We start from the raw sequence: 18,891 nt of genomic DNA on the forward strand, positions 1-18,891 counted from the left end.
GGGACTCAGACGCGGGGGTGGGGGTTCAAATCTAGATTTCAGACGTTCTGGCATAGTGAAGTTCATTAAATTTATTTGGCTTGTAACTAAATGGAATTGTGATTTTTTAAGGGATATGCTCAGTCATCTATTCAATTGATTGACTGGAGATACAGTCTAAGCTGAGTTTTGGGACTGCTTTGCATCGAGTAGGCCTCACATAAGGCATGCTATTTTCATTTTAAATGAACATATTCTAATAGCTAAACACAGCAAAAAACAGCTTTTGCATCATATTCAAAATTAATATTCACTCAATCCCACCAAAATCCAGTGTGCATCTTTTAGACAGCAAGGACGGGGAAGGAGTGGATGCAGCCGGCCAAGAAGGGCAAAATGTAATAGCAAAGCAACTGACCAATTTAAGCAATAGTTCACATTTAGAATTTAGCTTTAAGAATTTACCGTATACGTATGAGTATTTTATAATTTCCCGAATATGTGTTATTTATCTTACAGATACAACACTAGATGATATGATATGGCATCACTGATGAATTCCAAAATACAGCTGATGGCCACGTCGATATCAGCTTGACGTATTAGTACTGGAGCCATTTAGTTTTTTCATATTATCCCTGAAGATCTGTTTCCCCCTCATTTTTTCGAGAGTAAAACGTGCTTTGGAGTTGTAAGCATTTATAGAAAATTTACTGAAAAGGTCACCGTTGGGAAGTGCTGAGGAATCCATCAGTCCTGGTATTAGATACATTACTCAAAACGGCAATTACACCCCAGTGTGAAGATTAGGTGATGTGAGCGGCTGTTAAAGTGAATAGATTCAGTCTCTGTTGGATAGGCGTCGCCAACTGCATTCGTGCGTTGCCTTTCCGTATAGAATCTCAGATTATAGGCAGACGTCACTGCAATGATCAAGACAAAGGCAGCACACCCATGTAGCATTTCAGCTGTTCCATCCAACTGAGCAATGCCTTCTTAGAAAGCGCAGAGACTTGTAGAATTATGATTTATCCTCAAATATAATAAAAATGGGACACAACTAATTTCATTGTTGCACGAGTGCTTATGTTGTTTGATCTCAATAAAGATGCGAAGGAGGGGAAACCAAAAATAAAGATAAACACTATAGATTTATTTTCGATGCGTAGCAGTCCGACCATTGTTCCTCATTCAAGGAATTTCACAATGAAATGCGTTATTTCCAGTGAAAGACTTTACGGTCAACCAAAATCATTACATATCCCAATTTCGCACAGTGGTGGAGGCCGCTGCCATAAAATAAATTCACAATGGTGCCAAAACATTTTTCTGTGATAATTTGGACTGTTACCGTACAAGGAAGTTGAATTCCAGCTTGCACAAAATGTTTTGCACCTGGAATGCCCTTGCACGTTTCAGGAGGCCGTCATCGTAGTCGTGCACGGTGATCTGTGTCGCGCGCCTCAGTCGGTCATAGACAAATGAAATAAGAAGCACCCGAGCTAAAGAGCGGAGGTAAATTAGACAGCTGCGGCGCTCTCTAGCCTTTCTCCGTTCACATCAAGGAATATATATTTTTTCCGACAGCAGAATAAGCGTGCCGCATTTCGGAAATCCTGAAAACTTCTCTTTTACGGTAAGAAGGTGGCTAGTGTAATATATTTTTCTCGTTGTCTTTGCGCGCTCCCTGTACGTATGTCCGAATCCTTATTCTGTCGGAGGTTCCGCCAGTGACACTCAATGTATGCTGAGCCGAAGAGGAAAGACTAACGGGGTACCCCTACCCCTACATACCGAGGGGTAATTCTTCGTAATTTCTGATCAAGACGACATCAAAGAAAATATGTTTTCCGGACATGGTACATTGGTACGAAACTATTCATTTTCGTATACGGTGTAAACAACGTGAAAGTGAATAACAAAGAGAACTAAGATGTAATGCTGTGATTACCGCAAAGTGTAAGTGAACATGTTAAATGCGTGCATCTTGGTGATTAGATTAGCATAGTACTATCGGAGTGTATATGTTATTGTAAAAATGATTGAATTTTTAATCAATCTGGAAACATTCCTTTCAGTTGCCAGACGAGTAGTTTTGTTAACAAGGAATACTTTAAATACGGCATATTCGGCAGACAGATGATTTTTCCTGGGGTGTTATTCAGTGCATCATCAAGGATACCAATACAGATCAAATGGATCTGGAGAAAATGTGTCCATAATATTTGTACGTCAACCTTGGATCACTGCTTCATTCAACTTGTTCTTCTCTCACGTCGCCGCGAAAGTATTTAACACCCTAAAACCACAAATGATTCAGATTTTTAATAGATAACATCCAACGGGCTAACAGCTAACGAAATCGTACTGTGGGGAAATTATACTGTGTTCAAACTGAGTTGTGCTTTGTCTTGATCGACATAGCTACCATGATAAAATTGTTACGAAGTCCAGTGAATAAGCGTTTTACATGTTTTTTTTTTTACATTTTAAATTTACCAATAACAAATTTCCACGGTTCTTTCTCATGAAAATGGCCATTGGTAGTGTTTCTACTGGGGATTGAACAAACATAACATGAAACTTTGTAAAACTAGCAAAAGCCACGTCACAAACCAGATATTTACTCTATCAACGAAACATAGCTGATGATGCAGAGTCCTCTTATGTTAGCTACAAATATTAACATGTAATTCTGGGCCTAAAATAGCATTTTCCATACATGGTATAGCCTCTGGGTTGCATTTAAAAATTAGAAGTCGGTGTTAAGTTAGAGTCACAGTTTTCACTTATTTCTGTCAGCGATGGTACTTTTGCGTGAAGAATTTATTTATAAGTGTCCTTGAGAAACGGGAAGCGGAAAACATTAGTGAGGGACATTACTGCAGTTAGACGAGCCAGCCAACAAACACAACTCCACGGTGGGTGCCCTTAATAACACGTCACCTGGGCAACCGCTTCAGCACCATGGAGAGGGGACTGGTTGCGGCAGAGTGGTATAGATTGGGGTTTGTTGGGCTCAGTCCTCAAGCAGGCAGTGTCTCTGACGTCTGTCCAGTTCATCTTATAACAAACTGTGGAAAAATAGAGAGGACGAAATAAACACGTTTATTTTATGCTCTTATTGTTTTTATCTATGTATTTGTTTTTACCATAAATTAGCACAACATAGTCTGTCAAAGATAATCTTCCTCAGTATTGACGTAAACATTATTTTATACATACAGTAGCTGCTGCATTTAAAACCTAATTTAATATAAAAGCCCTATTGAAAATAAAGAATAACAAGGTAAGTTGCCGTGCAGTTTTATGACCCAAAATGGATTCTACTTGAAGTCACCATCATCTGTCATCTATGACTAAACATTGTCTGAATTATGTGTCGGTCATGGCAGTCGGAGAAAAACCTTTCGTATCTTTGCAGCGAGGGCTGATATTGACGCGTTACAAGGAACTCTAAATTGGATTCCGAGTGAAATAATTAAAAATGTTGCTGACCTAGTCACTCACCATGAGACAGCTGGCAGTGGACGGATAAAAATAGAAAGGTCTCAGTTAAATTGGTTGTCAGTTTCTGCCTGAATCTTATTATAAAACAATTATCATAGAGTGGAAAATCTGCATATAGCAATCTGCAAGTAAGGCAAGTATATTAATGACCGAGAAATAGCTTATTGCTTTCATTGTACTAATTTTCCACAGTGACATGTCATCATCCTGGCAAATACAAAAAATATATATTATGGGATAATAGTTCGGATATGGGAGAGTGCAATGTATGTGTATCATTTTTAGCTGGATGGGGCCAATGAAATTTGTATGTTAAGATGACACCAATAGCTGTATTCCCCTTGGGCTGTTAGAAAGCAAAGCATATGAGTTCATTGAAGGCAAAAAGTGAATTGAAACAACATGATCTTGGGTTCAAACCTTCTGTGATACAGAACAGTATTTTTTGTGAGCCAAATAATGCTTTATTAAAATTGACAGAACATATTATTTTAATAACGGAGTCTTAGAGATCAGGTAGAATTGTTTTGAGAAAATTAAACCTAAAATTGGTTGGATGCACTAAGCATTCATAAATCGACCTTATAAGGGCCATTGACGTGGTCTGTCATATGATATGTCCAGCTATGCACTTTCTCGGTAGTCCATTTTCAACTCTTACTGACTTTCTCCATAAATTTGAAAATCAATGAGACAGATTAGGTGTACATCTTAAATGACAATCATAAAGGAACATGTTAAGAATGATTCAGTGAACTGCCCTAGGTGCCCTTTATTTGAAAAGTAGCAGGATATGAGATTAAACGGGTAAGAGAGAGAAGCAGATTGAGATGTATGCCAGAGCCTTCATGGTGGCAGCTTTTTTCTTCTAAGAATTACTGTGCTGTGATTGTACTTGGATAATAACTTTGTTACATAACAGTACATTAAAAATGATAAACCCGGGTAATGACTTGATTCTTCTGAATGGGCTGAAATTGAAGGAATTAAATATTTCTCTTCAATACTTAGACATACATTTCTAGGTCTTGGGAAAACGTTGACTAAAGCCCTGTGTTTTGTCAATTCCTTATTGTCTGCTGAAAGTTTTTTTTTTTTTTTAAATTGGAGAATCTCATGTCAGGCCCCCTAAAGTGCCCAAGTTGATATTGTATATGTAATGGTATATAAAGTGCAGGCTGAGTGTCACAGCCCAGACATTGCTATTTTGAGTCTGCGCCCTGTCATTAGCCAACCATGACCGGGAGCCTGCAGCAGCAGGACATAATTGGCTTTGTCCCACTGTGGTTGAGTAGGCATATGTTGGTCAGCGTTGCTTAAATAACCACTGTATTAGCGCCTCCCAGTGATTCCTAAGGTCCCTACAAGTTTCTGAACGTCATCAGTGAGTGATGGACTTTCCTGTGTTACACTGTATGACTTGGAGTGTGAAAAACAGCTGTTGACAACAGGGGCGGGTGTATCACAGCAGTCCATGTGCTTTGGTGTGGAATTTGTAGTGGTGGATTCAGCAGGGCACATTAAACACAAGTCTGTGTAGCTGCACTGATATGCTTATGCTGTTGCTGTTGCAAAACTAAATCCATTGCCTATTACCTCTCACTAGGCACATTCATGGGCTAGATGATGCTGTTGCTCTGCAGAAATTGCATGTTACCTGTTACCTAAATACATAGTTTGAAAGTATACAGTAGATCTTTCCTCGTTTTTCATTTTAAAAAGAGTATATGGCATTGATCCAAAATATATTAAATTAAGCTTATTTTCAGTTGCATAGGAGTTTTTTTTTTCCTGCAGTATGTTTCTCATAAATATTCATAGCTGGTGCTACATGCACAACAAAACAAAGCATTGTTGTCAATGCAACTTGGAGATAATACAATCTTGCTGTTTTACTGTGTGTCTTTTCTACACAGGGTTGCATCATGCAATCATTTGGGACTGTTCAAACCACTCTGGAACAATCATTCCTCTAAGGCCATGCACAGGGGGGAATTCAGTGGACTTGTTTGTCTCCTTTTTTTCTTTTGTTGGAACAGTTGCTGTGGGACGTTAGCTTGGTGGAAAGGCTAATGAGTTGACGGTGTCAGCCATGGCATGCCTGTCCAGTCTCAGCTGGCTTTCCACATGACCTTTCATTCTCTTAAGTGGGCTGCAGGAGTTGTCACTACAGCTTCATTAGACAGAAACACAAGGACATCTGGATTTCTCCTCTTGGTCAACAGAGATTAGGGCACAGCTGCCCATTATGGAAATCGGATTTTTGACTTCCAGCCAAAAAATGTTTCTCCTTTAAGCATGTAGCCATTGATGTGATGTCCCCCTTTGATGTGGGGACAGTGATGTTATATCCCTGTGATAATCTGGAGACAGTGATGTGATGTCCAGCTTTGATGCAGCAACAGCAATGTGACATCTCGTTTTGATGTGGGCACTGATGTAATGGCTTGCTTGGATTTCTAAAGTGGCATTATTCTGAGCTTGCTGAACTCTGAGATGGAGTTACCCATGACATCAAATCAGGTTTATTTAATGTATATTGAGGGGCATGGAAAGTCAAGTAGGGAATGCACTTTACCATTTTGTTGTTTGGATAAAGGGTCTGTAGAACTAGTGGTGATATGAGACCCATCTGATGGTGTGGTTTTAAAGGGATAAGAGGATAGTAGGCAGAAAGGGGCACGACTCAGGATGCCTGAGTCTCAGGCTGTGGTTTATGTCAGTCCTCTAAATTTATGATGTTGCGTGTATGCCATGCTAGTGTATTTGCATAGAATGTGCATTCCCTAAAAATGTGAAAATGCCTATACATTACATATTCTATCATACATTTGTTAGTGTGAGATTGCCATTTGTTAGTGTGAGTGTGTTGAAGTGGGTCACGTTTCCCTTCACATAAAGCTGTTGTTTTTTTCATGGCTTAAAAATAAAACATTTATCTCTCCAGTGTACTTCGGCTAATTGCTTATCAATCTGTTATCTTTATATCTTATCCTTGATTTTTTGCTTAAATCATATTCATATTGTGACTATGATATTAGGGCTGCATTTTGCCGTTCTAACAATAATTTTCCGCTTCTCTGTTTGGATCCATAAGTTAACTAAGAAGTCACTGGCCTGACGGCCAGAGTGGAATTCTACCAGAATAACCGCCTCATGACCTCAATTAGTTTTTCATTTTGTGTGGAGGAGTCCGTTCTAGGAGGATCTCCGTGAGTGAGGGGAGATGTCAGGGCATCGCCGATAAGGAGCGCAACTTCATTCTGCACATTAGGAGGCTGTGGCTGGGGAGAGATTGCAGCTCTCTCACTCCCACTGATCCCAGACACTAGGAACAGTCAGGATTTCTCTCCCTCTGGAAATGTTTTTGCTATGTTTGCTTTTCTTTCTTTCTCTTCCTCCCCCCCCCCCCCCCCCCCACCTCCCCACCCCGTTTTATTTCCCTTTGAAGTTGTTCATCTCAGTGCCTCTGAGAAACCAGTTTACCAAATATATCCAGATTTGTTTCCATCCGGCAGGAAAAAATAAAGCTACCTCTATTACAACATTGTTGCTATTTTTATCCAGCACAATTTCCTTTTGTGCTGAGTTTTCTGTGCATATCGTGATTGGAAAATGCTACCTGTACTGTTTTGGATCTAGTGTTGAGGTTCATTGAATATCATTGATGGATGCATTTCCTATTAGGAAATGTTTTCATGGGCCTGACATTGAATATGGTGTATTGCCACTGGTCTTAATCTCAGTAGTGTGATGATGTCATGCTTTGTAATACATATATATGGATGACATTATTTTTTCTTTGCTGTCATGTTTTACAGCCATACCCGTTCGTATAATTAAAATTAAGCTACAACAAAATTAACCTTTTTTGCACTCATGCTGGACAAATATGATGTAGTTATAATGTTGACATGATATAAATACTCTCTATAGGCAGTTTTATTTTTGTAATCTATATTGCCCAGATGACTGTAAGCCTCCAAGGCTACAGTGTGAGACAAAACCACATCACTTGCTTTTAAGAATAATCAAGAGAGCAGAGCTCTAATTATTTGCCAATGTCAAAATGTTAGTTTGAAGTTGGCCTAATGCATTGCAATGCATGCCTTTGTGTCGGCATCTTCTGTACTCTGTATTCTCTCCATTCCACATTGCTGTGCCCACTGCTGTTAATTATTGAGAAAGGCTGAAATATTTATCTTGGCTTTCTGTTTACAAGTTCAACGTGCTTCACACCACATTCTGTCAGCTGGCCTTGTGAGCCTTTTCTTGCATAATGAAATAGTGTAAATACAGGGAATTGGCTGAATAATTCCTGCCACACTCACGTCACGGTGGATGAGAGATTAATGCTTCTGGTCCCTGAGGCTGATGGAGTTTGTGGTTTACACTGTGACAGGAGTGGCGGTTCTTGGCCCAGGCAAAGGAGAGCCATCCAGGAGAGACCAGAGGTCACAGATCACCGTTCAGACATTCCCCTCACTGGACCTCTGCCTGGCAGGCCCCGCAGCCAGGCTCCAGCATGGCAGTGAGAAATGGTCTGTGATTAAAAGGAGTTTCTCTCCAGTGGAGAGAAACAGGTTATGCTGGTCTCTTTTTTCACTGGGCCAATAGGGAACCGTGAGCAAGCTTTTTTGATTGCCCGAAAAAAAGGACAGTAAGGGTTTTACATCATTGGAGACACACATACATAAAAGCGTTATGTTTCAGGCAGCAGTTGCTGTGGAGCTTGGTAGAGGCAGTGATAGAGTTCAGACCCCTGCAGTGTGGAGGCTCATGGTGATTACTTTGCCTGGTGATGGACATTATCCTCTTAGAGGCTGCGTGCAGAATTGTTCGCTTGGAGTGTGGTAGTCATATACGGCACTCATATGCCACATGCATTTTCTCAAGGGCAGCCTTGCAAGCTTCTCCTTAAGGATACACAATTGAGTGCTGGGCCGTGCCGGCACAAATGGGAATGAATGCACAGCACCCCTGCCACCCATGCGCTCAGAGGGCTCGTAACACGCCCCCTTGCACACCTACTGGAAGCACTGCGGGTTTGAGGACGTTCACAGGGTGTCCCGCTGTGATGGGATCCATGCAGACAGTAATGGCCAGCAAGCGGAGAGAATCCGCACAGCTGGTCCTCTCTTCTGGTCGGCTGGCACCGGCGATTGATACAACCAGAGCGGCCTGTCGAACTGCCGTCGAACTGAGACATCGCTACAGAAGAAGAATGCTGTTCCTCTCTTTTTTGTTTCATTTATTTATGTTAGACATTATCAGGAACACAACCTTGCAAGGGGACAAAGACGCGGGATCTGAAAATATTAGTTTGTAGTTAGGCAACCATGAGTACCTTTAGTCAAGGTTAGCAGCTCAATCCTTGGATTGATGTGACATTTCTTCTATGGCGGTTTCTTCCAGATTACCCCAGATGCAGGAGTCTGAACTGTGGGCAGTAATAAAAACTTTGATTTCAGAGAAGAAAGTAATTATTGTATCCCTTTCTGTAGATGTAGTGAACAAAGGCCCTCTCAATTCTTCCAAAATGAAAAAGCTTTATAATATAGCGCAGATGTGGAGAACAGAGGTAGAGCTGTTTATTCCCCCATGACTGTATGTGAGGTCCAGATTTGCCTGATCCAAGACCTGCGCCTTCACACCACCATCACTGGGCATCAGTCTGTGGCTTTGCAGACAGCTGTTCACAGGGCACCTAAGTCTGCTCCCTGGAAAAATATCTTAAAACTAGAAAGGTAATCTCAAATTGTAATTTAAAAACAGTTTGTAATGAGAGATTGAAGCTCATTTTGCATTTCAATTAGTTCACTAAAATCATGGTAACAAATTCCTAAACTGACTTTATTGTTTGCACATATCATCACATATCATTCCCATTGTTGGATATTGGATTTAGAGGTGAGTGATTGATTTCACTTGGACCTCCATGTGGGAGAAAGATTTACAAACCATCAGTGAGTTGCTGTCTGAAGTGGATGGGGAATGCAGTGGCAACATTCATAACATCTGTCATGGTGGCGCAAAGTCGTCTTGGAAACTGCTGTGCGCATTAATAATGAAACGAGTGGATGCAAGTGAGGGATGGGCCCAGTCTGCATGTCTGCCAGTCACAATTTAGACACCTTCGTCAAATGAGAAATAACAAGTTGCTAAGCAACTACAGTGGAAGACAAAAGCAGATTGTAACTGGTAATTGGTCAGCATTATAGGATAAATAAAACACATATAAAAGCACATTTAAATGGCCTAGAATTCCAGCTTAATTACTTATTAAGTGTACAACACAATGGAAATGTCCTAAGCTCAGTGAATAATAAGATGAGGCATTGTTCATATCCCCACCCAAATTGTAATAATCAAATTATTTACACACACTTTTGGTTCCTCCTGAAGCATGAAGGAAACCCACCCCTTGACTGAGTCTGCTTCCCTGCTATAATGGACTTCCCTCTGAGATGGAGGAGACCCACAGGGAGCTCTGAGGGTATGAACATCACAGCATCTGCAATTCCAGAGACATTTAAAACAATGTGCATCGCTGAAGTGGAGAAGATTACAAAAACAAATTCTGTTCTTCCCAACAGCTTCTACTGAAACAATTCAGTCATTTAGGAATGGTAACAGTGGCTGTGAAATGCTGTCACAGTCCACTTTTGCAATGTAAATGAATGACTATTGAGGGTTTAGCTTCTGTTATTGTTTGATGTGGCAATGGGGAAAATCTGTTTTGTGGCTTGTATAACTTCCCATTATACCCTATACACTAGAGCATTCAGATTCACTGATCTTCATGATGTTTGGATTGGCTGATACAGCAAATAGCAAGAACCATTGAGAAGATTCAGTGCTCAAGGAATCTCCTCTGTTCATTGCCATCAGATGTTACCTGAAGCAATTCAAGTGGTTTTCTTAGCTTCAAAGAGCAACAACAGCACCCCACATGGGACTCAAACCTCCAACCTTGTGGCTAGAACGGCAGTTTCCTAAGAGCTACACCATACTGCTACATCGGCATGCACATCTCCCCCCCCCAGGCCCCACACACACATACACACGCTGCAGGCATTGGGGACGTGTTGTCCTCAAAGTGACAGCGTGCTGCAGAACATCAAGACAAGAACAGATTTTCATTCATTCAGGGTGTAATGATTGCAGAGCAGTGCAGTGATAGCCAGGTTTAAATTTTAATGACTTTTGCAGGAGGTTGTCATTTCATTGGAAACAGTTGAGAGAGCAGGGCAAAATATATAATCCTCTTTGCTGAAGGGAGAGGTAATGTATTCCCATAAAGGTCATCTTTTTCAGTGATCTTCAGCGTTTAGTATCCTGCCGCAGTTGCTTCTTGGACAGGTCCACTTGAAGTTTGGGGGATTGTGTGTGTTTGTGGGTATTATGCAGAGAGTGTCTTTGCTTCTCATCTTGCATATTACTTTTATCTGCGTATACACTTTTCACTCAGACCTTAATGTTGTCTTTGAATGAATTCATGCACGTATTGAACTAGGTTTTCACGTTAAACACTTGATTATAGTATTGGCATTATCAGCAATAACTGTGAGACCTACGTACTGATATCTATACTCATATTTTGATAAACTGTGCTGTATTCTCTTCATAGCATACAAAAACATCACTAGAAATGGTCAGTTTTAACAGATGATCATAGTGTAGTGTAACGTTTTAGTTACTGGAATGAAGAACTAGATAGAGACATTAAATATGAAGAGAGGTCCATCAGACAAGGGTTGACACCAGCAAGAGCTGCCATGATCTGTGATATGAAATATTTAAAATGCATAACCTCACAGTGATTCTGAATTCTCTAATAAGGTCCATTTCAGCTGCATGAATAATCAGCGTAGTTCAGGAAGGGATTTCAGTGCACGTCAAGATAAAAAAGGAGCTGCTGGGAGAATATCTTGAAGGTGATTTTAATGCTGTGCAGTGTAACTCTGAAGGCTTTTCATGTGTTCTCTTGTACGTAGCTGTGTGGTGTAAATTTAGGGATGCAGAAATCAATAGCACCCTGGAACGGAAACAGGACATTGGGTGTAGTTACTCATATTCTCTTCAGCATTTATTTCCTGGACTGATTTGGGATGTAAATCGTAGCAAGGCATTAATAATCATTCCATTCAAAAAGGGCCTTGTATTTCCAATTATAAGCAGTGTTACTGACACATGGCGTGTAGTTGTTCCCTCCCCCCCCCTTGATATTTTTTTATAGCAGGGATTTCAGCAAGCCTGCAAATAACCCAGCTGGTTTCTGGCACTACTGTTGGATGGAAAAGGAATAAAGAGGAGCTAATGCAGTCCATTCTCTTAAAGCCTACCTTGTGTTTGGATGTTTATGAAAGTCTGGAAATTGTGACGCATGCCTGAGTGCTCAGCGCACTTTAACTCACACCAGCTCACAGGAGTAATGACTTGTGTAAGAGGGGGCCAACTGCCGTGATCTCATGTTGAAAGACAAAAGTGGTATTTTAGAACTGTTTTTGTTTGCACACTTTTTTTTCATTCAGTAAGGGGAGATTGAAGCGATTTTTCCACTGGCATCGGTGGTGCTGTTGAGGCAGACTGATCCATTGCTGAAAGTGGATTCTAGTAGCCAGGATAAGCATTGAAGCTGATAGATATAACCCTTGACCTTTTCCAAGTTCCTGGCAGCTCCTCTGACACAAGTCAAACAGTACAACTTGATCATGTATGCCTTCCTCAGAAGAGGCACAGTAACTCTCTTGAACAGAATGCATTCTGGATGGACATCTAAGTATGTCAAAGTGGCTGGAAAAACGTTACCACAGTTTCATAACTTCCATCATTTTTATTCAAAATCACCACTTGGTTTGAATCTGAGAATATAATATTAAACAGCTTGTATCTAGGGCCTTTCAGTGTACTACACTTTGTACAATGCCCATTTTTAAAGATCTTACGTCTTACTTTCTTTCTTTATCATCTTACATTCTACTGGATCTGATGCTGATGGATTACACCCTCTTTGTTTAATCAACACAGACAGCAAAGTGCAATACAGAAAGTGAATAAATAAATAACTTCTCTAGATGTTAAGGAAATCAACTCTGTCTCCAAAATCCAATCAGTATTTGTCATTAGCTTTTACATACAAAAAATTCAAAAGTTACTTTTCCTATATTCACATTCCATTTTCATTAATTTTGGTGATCACTGAACTGTGAGCTACACTGTGTTTGCAAAGCAAAACAGTAGCGCTTCCTTTTAATATTGAGTCAAATTTAAGGACAACTGTTAATTGAATCCAGGGGTTTGTCAAATCTCATGAAAAATGCCATTGTCTGCCTGTGTCCACTTTCACAGAGCACTGCAGACATTTGCTGCGGGCTGCCACTAGTGCCTGCCTTTGTGCCTCCTGGGGGCCACATCATTAGGGAGTGATTTATATGCCTGCACAGTGAAAAATTGATTGTGCCAATAGGTGCAGCGCGGTTACACAATGTTAACTGTATCGCGGCGGCAAGGTGCAGATTACCCTGCCGGCACCTTGATTGATAATGAATGAGTCGGCCCCAACCTCAAAGAAGCAGGACACGCAGAGCTTGAACAGAGCTGGCGTTGTGACAGAAATCGTTTTCAGAGGGAGCAGAAGATGGGGGCTCTATGCTGAACGAGCACGGCGTGATGAAAGACCACAAAGCAAAACCGTGGTGGCTGTTTATCTGTGTGCATTTCCCTGTGACCTCGGCTGCTTCAGGGCAGCACAGCCATTTCATATCTTTTATTGCCTCCATCTTTTCTTTGCTTTTCTTTCTTTCAGCTGTGGCTTCACACACTGTGTTAGTGTAGACGTGCATTAGCACATGTGGCTGCATAGGCTTCACGCAGACATGCATTACACCCACAGACATGAATTTCTACTCACAGAAGTCCTGTTCTGCCCCATGGGAATTCACTGAAGGAAAGCTGATTGTGTTGTGTTAGTGGCTGTGGATGTTTTGTGCGTCCTTGCGTTCAAAATAACCCCCATCATAGTACCACACAAACTCTTTAATTTGAGCATTTCCTGAACGGAAGAATACCTGCTGATCAAGACCATATGTTTAGCTAGGGTACAGAGGATTTCACAGTGCTGACAATGGGTTGCCTGACCACGGGTTCTTTAGTCCATATGTGCACTTCTGGCACCGAGGGGTAGTGCTTAGAGAGCATTCACTCTCTGTCTTTTTCTTAAATTAATACCTTTAGTGACATTTCATATGGTCTTCTAATCTTTAATTAAACATCACTGCTTTCACATACGAACCTGTGCTTTCCAATTGTCTGTTCACAATGGAATGCAATCGAATTAGAGCACTTACAAGAGTGTTCACAGGGTAGCTCTGGTATTGACTAACTCTCAATAGGATTTCATTGCGCATGTTATTTTGCGTTGCTCAAATGATTTGGTGCCTACAGCTATTCCTGCCAACCTTACTTGGCACCTGATCATGAATTAAAAAGCAACACAATAAGAATTCAGTCGGCAGATATGATTTTTTTTTTTATCTTGAGGGTATGCATGAATTGGTCAGTTCTTCCTTTTTTTCCCCTCATACAACACAGACCTCAATTAATAATTAATTTCATGAATATATATTGTTTTATTGACATTATAATTTGGTCATTTATCAGATGACTTGGCTGACTAATGACTGGAGTAATGCCATCAGGTTCCGGCAAGGCTGTTGGATTGGAGCACTGTGGACTCCATGTTCAGATGGGGTCCATTTTATTCATATTTCACAGAGTTCTGTTGTAACTATAGGTTCATATCGTGCCATATTACAATTGCTCAATTATATCCATGTAAAATATATCTTATCTTATCCAGCATGCTCTCAGACAACTGCTGAATGATGAAGCTACATTTATATGCATAAAAAGGCTACACCCATTGTAATGGGCATTATAAGGAGTCATTCTTTTTCTTTCAGCATTGTGTCACTGTTTTGAAGGTGAAGACCACTTAACCTAAATTCAGTTCTTATTCTCTTCGTTCTCATACACTACAGCTCCACAGGACCCGGGTTGAACAGCACTTATGTATATAAAGGCTGTATAGTGGTGAGGCACAGAAGCCTGGTATCAGAGCCCAAATGTCTAGATTAGGCTTTCTATATTGTTGCTTGAAACATCAACATGTAGACATTCACAGATGCATTATATGTCAATATTCTGGAAAACCAGGATTTCTGTCTGAACTTTCACTCAACAACTGTGTTGAACACTCCACTCCCCATATTCCATGTAAAATTTTTTAATATTAAATTGACTATTACCTTCCTGCCTGTGGGCCTGGAATGAAGACAATAGTTTAAAATCAAGGGCAGCATTATAAAAGCATGATTACTTATTATCATCTTATTTTGCAACCTGAATATACTACATAATATGTATGTGTAAAAATTTGGCTGTTTTGTTTTCCGAGTATTAATTCAACTGTAAACACCTGCATATTGATGTTTTGGACCTGGATAAATATCTTTTAACATTTGGAGTATGCTAGCATGTCAGGCACAGATACTTTCTTTGTTTTTCAACAGACTTACAGTTGACCTCTGTCTCATTTGTACTCCTTAGAGTCACAAGGGTATAACAATTCAGCGCTGTAGAATGCTACTGGACTGCTTAGTATCTTGTTTGGTCCCACCCTCACATCTGCTGCTCTGCAGTGATGTGACTCACCCCACACTGAGGGTGTCCTGGGCCCCATCCTAAAGCTACACCCAAAACTGCAGCATCTCTGTCCAAGGCAGTCAGCCTGGGCCTTGTCTCTGTCATGCCCAGCTCCTCCCCATCTCAGGGGACTGTGCTTGCATTTACTGCTACAAGCAAAGACCATTCTGGGAGAGTAGAGCTTCTACATGAATGACTGGAAAGCTGTTTCCATCTGCCCCTGACTGACTCAGACTTGCCTGCTCACCCTGGCCAACCTTCCACCAACAGAGTCAATCTTACTGAGCAGCAGGAGTATTGATCAGCATCTGCATGATCTGAATTGCTTCCTTTCATATTTATTTTTGGAGCAACAGCATGTTACTGTTCAATTTACACACATATTCAGTTTCTGAATTTGTTCATGAATGCTGTTGGTTAGATGATCTTACCCTAATAAGTATTTACAGCTGAATCAAAAGTGGAAAACAAAAACAAAAAAATCTCCTGTTCCAGTAAGAAGTGATGCTATTTATATGTGCCGAGAATGGTTCAGTGGACAAATATTTGTTTTCCTTATGAACCATTTCTATATCTGCCATGTTGGAACATGTTTTGTATATGCTTGATATGTCCACTTTAACACTTTCTCTGGGTCTGTTTTCAAATAGCTCTTTACCTCTTTTTATTTACTGATTTATCTATTTATTGCAATGTGTCTCCCTAGTTTTCTCTGATACCTCATAAAGATGAACTAAATCCTAAAAAATAAAATGAGATTGACTAGTCTTGACCATCTACTTTATCAGTGAATACTGCAGCACAAAAATGACACTGCTATCCACAGAGGCCCTCTGCCATTTTTGGTGCCCCTATCTCTTGTCATTGCCTTTGGCTATTCATCATGTTTTAAATAAAGAAGCAAGTTCCATTACTTAGAAAATTATTTCACAAATGCGATCTGCAGCAGAGGTGTCTGTATATGGAAAGTCCATTTTTTCAGCTTCATCGGGGTAAACACTGTAACCTAATTGCTGACAATGGGAACGCATAAGCACTGAGGCTTTGTGAAAGTACTTGAGAATGTGTGCGTGCCACATATGACAGCTCAGTCAGATCATGGCCGCCGGTGAGAAAACAGTAAAAGTGGATTAGCTGTGGATTAGCTCGCTGTCATTTTGTTCACATTTTTTCTCCACCTCCGTGCCTCATTACACTTCAAGTCTGCCTTAAAAAATCACAGAGGACAAGAAAAAGTTGCGGCAGTAATAGGCTCTGAATTTACATCTTGATATATCAGGATACTCCCCGTAACATCCACGTGATGAATAGGCCTCTCTTCCTGTTGGGCTGCGCCAAACCTGCTTTGATTTACGGAGGCTATTAAACTCAGAGATGGTCACTCTAAGGCCACTTAATCTCGTTGATATATTGGAGGAGAGAGAAAGATAAGAAGCAAATAAAAAAAAAGAGTGGGGAAAAAAGCAGACTAAACGTAAAGCAGGCATTGTAGAAACGCTGCAGACGGCGAGAGAGAAGATGTGGTGAAGAAGACCCAGGGCTGATGGCTTGTTTTACGGGCGCTGCTCCCGCGCTTTAAAGCGGCATCAACTGCGGGGACGCAGGCGATAGAGCGCGGGATGGAGAGAGAGAGAGAGAGAGAGAGAGACAGAGAGAGGGGCCAAGGGCCCGGCGCCAGCCGTAGGCTCGTTAATCTCTGCCAGCGCGCTGCATGTGATTTGCGGCGGTTGCCGGGGCGTGAATATGATTTGCATGATTCAGTCGTCCCGGGAGCCCTCAGCACCGGAGCTGCGTGAGGCTGAGGAGGGCCCCGGCTGAGCTTCCACTGCGGCAGCAGCAGCTGGTCAGAGCGCCGCTACAAAGCAGGGAACAGAGTCGCTTTAAATCTAGCCCTCTTGCCTTGTATTGATCGCTCTCAGGCATCCATAAACATGCAACTGCTGCTTTGTGTGCGTGAAAGAGAGAGAGAGAGAGAGAGGTGTGTGTGTGTGTGTGTGTGTGTGTGTGACGCACATGATAGGATTTGAATACTGTACCAAACTTCATAGGCTGTAGCCATCTCACATTGGATCCCCTTTTGTACCCAATCCTCAACACCTTCAGCATGCATTCTTGCTTGAGAATGCATATGAGAGAGTTACCATACACCCAGCAGCCCTGGTGTTTCCATCCGTCCCATGGTTATTTCCACCTTGCTCCACAGCTACGGCCACGTGACTGGGATGGAGCCTGGTACTGATGATGCCCAGTAAGTCATTTAGCACCCTGCATTAAAGAAGCAGATTCCTTCCCCTTTCAGGGGTTTGTGGTGGATGACCTCATGTCTAGACCAGCTGTCAGCTGCCCAGGCCTGGAGCTGTCATTTGCATGCTGTCATCCAACCAAGGGCTTAGTCAGGGGAAAATCTTAGACTTTCCCTCATTTGATTTTGAAGAGTTTCCCTGATGTTAGGTTCTCCTGACACTGGGAAGCCCAGGGGCAATGGCTGTGAGGATGCTGGACCCCTGATCAAGAAGACATAAAACTCATAAAAGGGCTCAGACCAAGTCAGGGGCCCACGATGTCACTCCTGAAAGTCTCAGCACAAAGCTGATTGGCTAAAAGTCCCAACATTCCCTCACACCTGTGTCTACCACTGCTGTTACCACAATGATCTGAGGTTGTGATTCACCACTGGAGAAAGTTTACACGATTTATGTGACTACTTACACACTGCTTATGCCAATCCAGGAGCTTGTGTGTAATTAAATCAAAACTAATGACTAACTCACACAGGAGAACTGTAATAAGGAATAAATTAGCAATGCAAATGCAACAGTTTTGTGGTGGTGAAGTTTCCTCTGCTGCTATCCACCTGAGGCTTAGCACACATGAGCTGACATTTGTTTAATATTACATGGGGCAAGTTCTTTCCAACTGGAAGGAAATATTTTTTTTCTCTAATTAAATTGAAGTGTCACATATAAAAAAACCCCCCTCTTCCAGCCATTCCGTTGGCTTCTAAAACATGTTAAAGAACATTTTGTTCTGCCAGAGTCAAACACTGTGTCAGAATGAACCTGGTGGCCTGAGAGCCCTGGTTTTTATTTCAGATTGAGCTTTTCTGACAGGTCCTCTCCTCTAGAAAAAGCCCTAACAACAGCAGGCCCAGTTTCTATATTTGCATTCCTAACTGAGGTAAGGGTCATCAGACAGTTGGCTTGCTTAAGAGTCACAGTTCTCCCTGGTTCAAGTCTGCAATGCCACTCTGAAAGGATGACCTGGAAAGATCAATGCGCTCTTTGAAAGTTCTATAATGTGCTTCCTCTTTGTTCTGCAGGCTTGCAGGCTTGTTTTCCTTAAGGCTGATTAATGCAGAAGAGGAGAAGATGAGTGAGAGTGGAGGCAGGGCCTTTGAAAGGTCTCTAGCTTTGCACACGACCACGCAACTGTATTTGACATCTGTTTCATTCTGTTTAATTATTTTGAAATGTACGGCCCTTCCTCTTGACCTTCCTGTCTGATTTGGCACCCAGTATACTTGGAGATTTCAGATGAATTTCATCTGAAGGCTGGTCCCCTCACAGTTCTGTGGTTGGTTAGTTTGACATGTAAACATGGGCTCTTGTCTGTTAATACATAATAATCACTATAAAGGAAAGAAGGGCATGTGTTCTTCATGCACTAATTGGTACTGACACTGCTTATTTTAATTGT

At 41.3% G+C, this 18,891-nt stretch overlaps 1 protein-coding gene across 3 annotated transcripts in view; it reads left to right on the forward strand.

Annotated features, from left to right (window-relative positions):
• Positions 1-1,460: 1,460 nt before the first annotated feature.
• enox1 (ecto-NOX disulfide-thiol exchanger 1) overlaps positions 1,461-18,891 on the forward strand; it is a 55,814-nt gene continuing 38,383 nt past the window's right edge. For 2 of the 3 annotated variants that reach the window (XM_036540914.1, XM_036540916.1), the window contains exon 1: positions 1,461-1,615. The gene's annotated coding sequence lies outside the window, so the exon portion shown is untranslated. Of the gene's footprint in view, positions 1,616-1,812; positions 1,847-18,891 lie in introns of those variants that run through there. The other variant, XM_036540915.1, reaches the window with a different exon arrangement.

Source organism: Megalops cyprinoides, chromosome 11 (genome assembly GCF_013368585.1).
Source record: "Megalops cyprinoides isolate fMegCyp1 chromosome 11, fMegCyp1.pri, whole genome shotgun sequence".
Taxonomy (NCBI): domain Eukaryota; kingdom Metazoa; phylum Chordata; class Actinopteri; order Elopiformes; family Megalopidae; genus Megalops; species Megalops cyprinoides.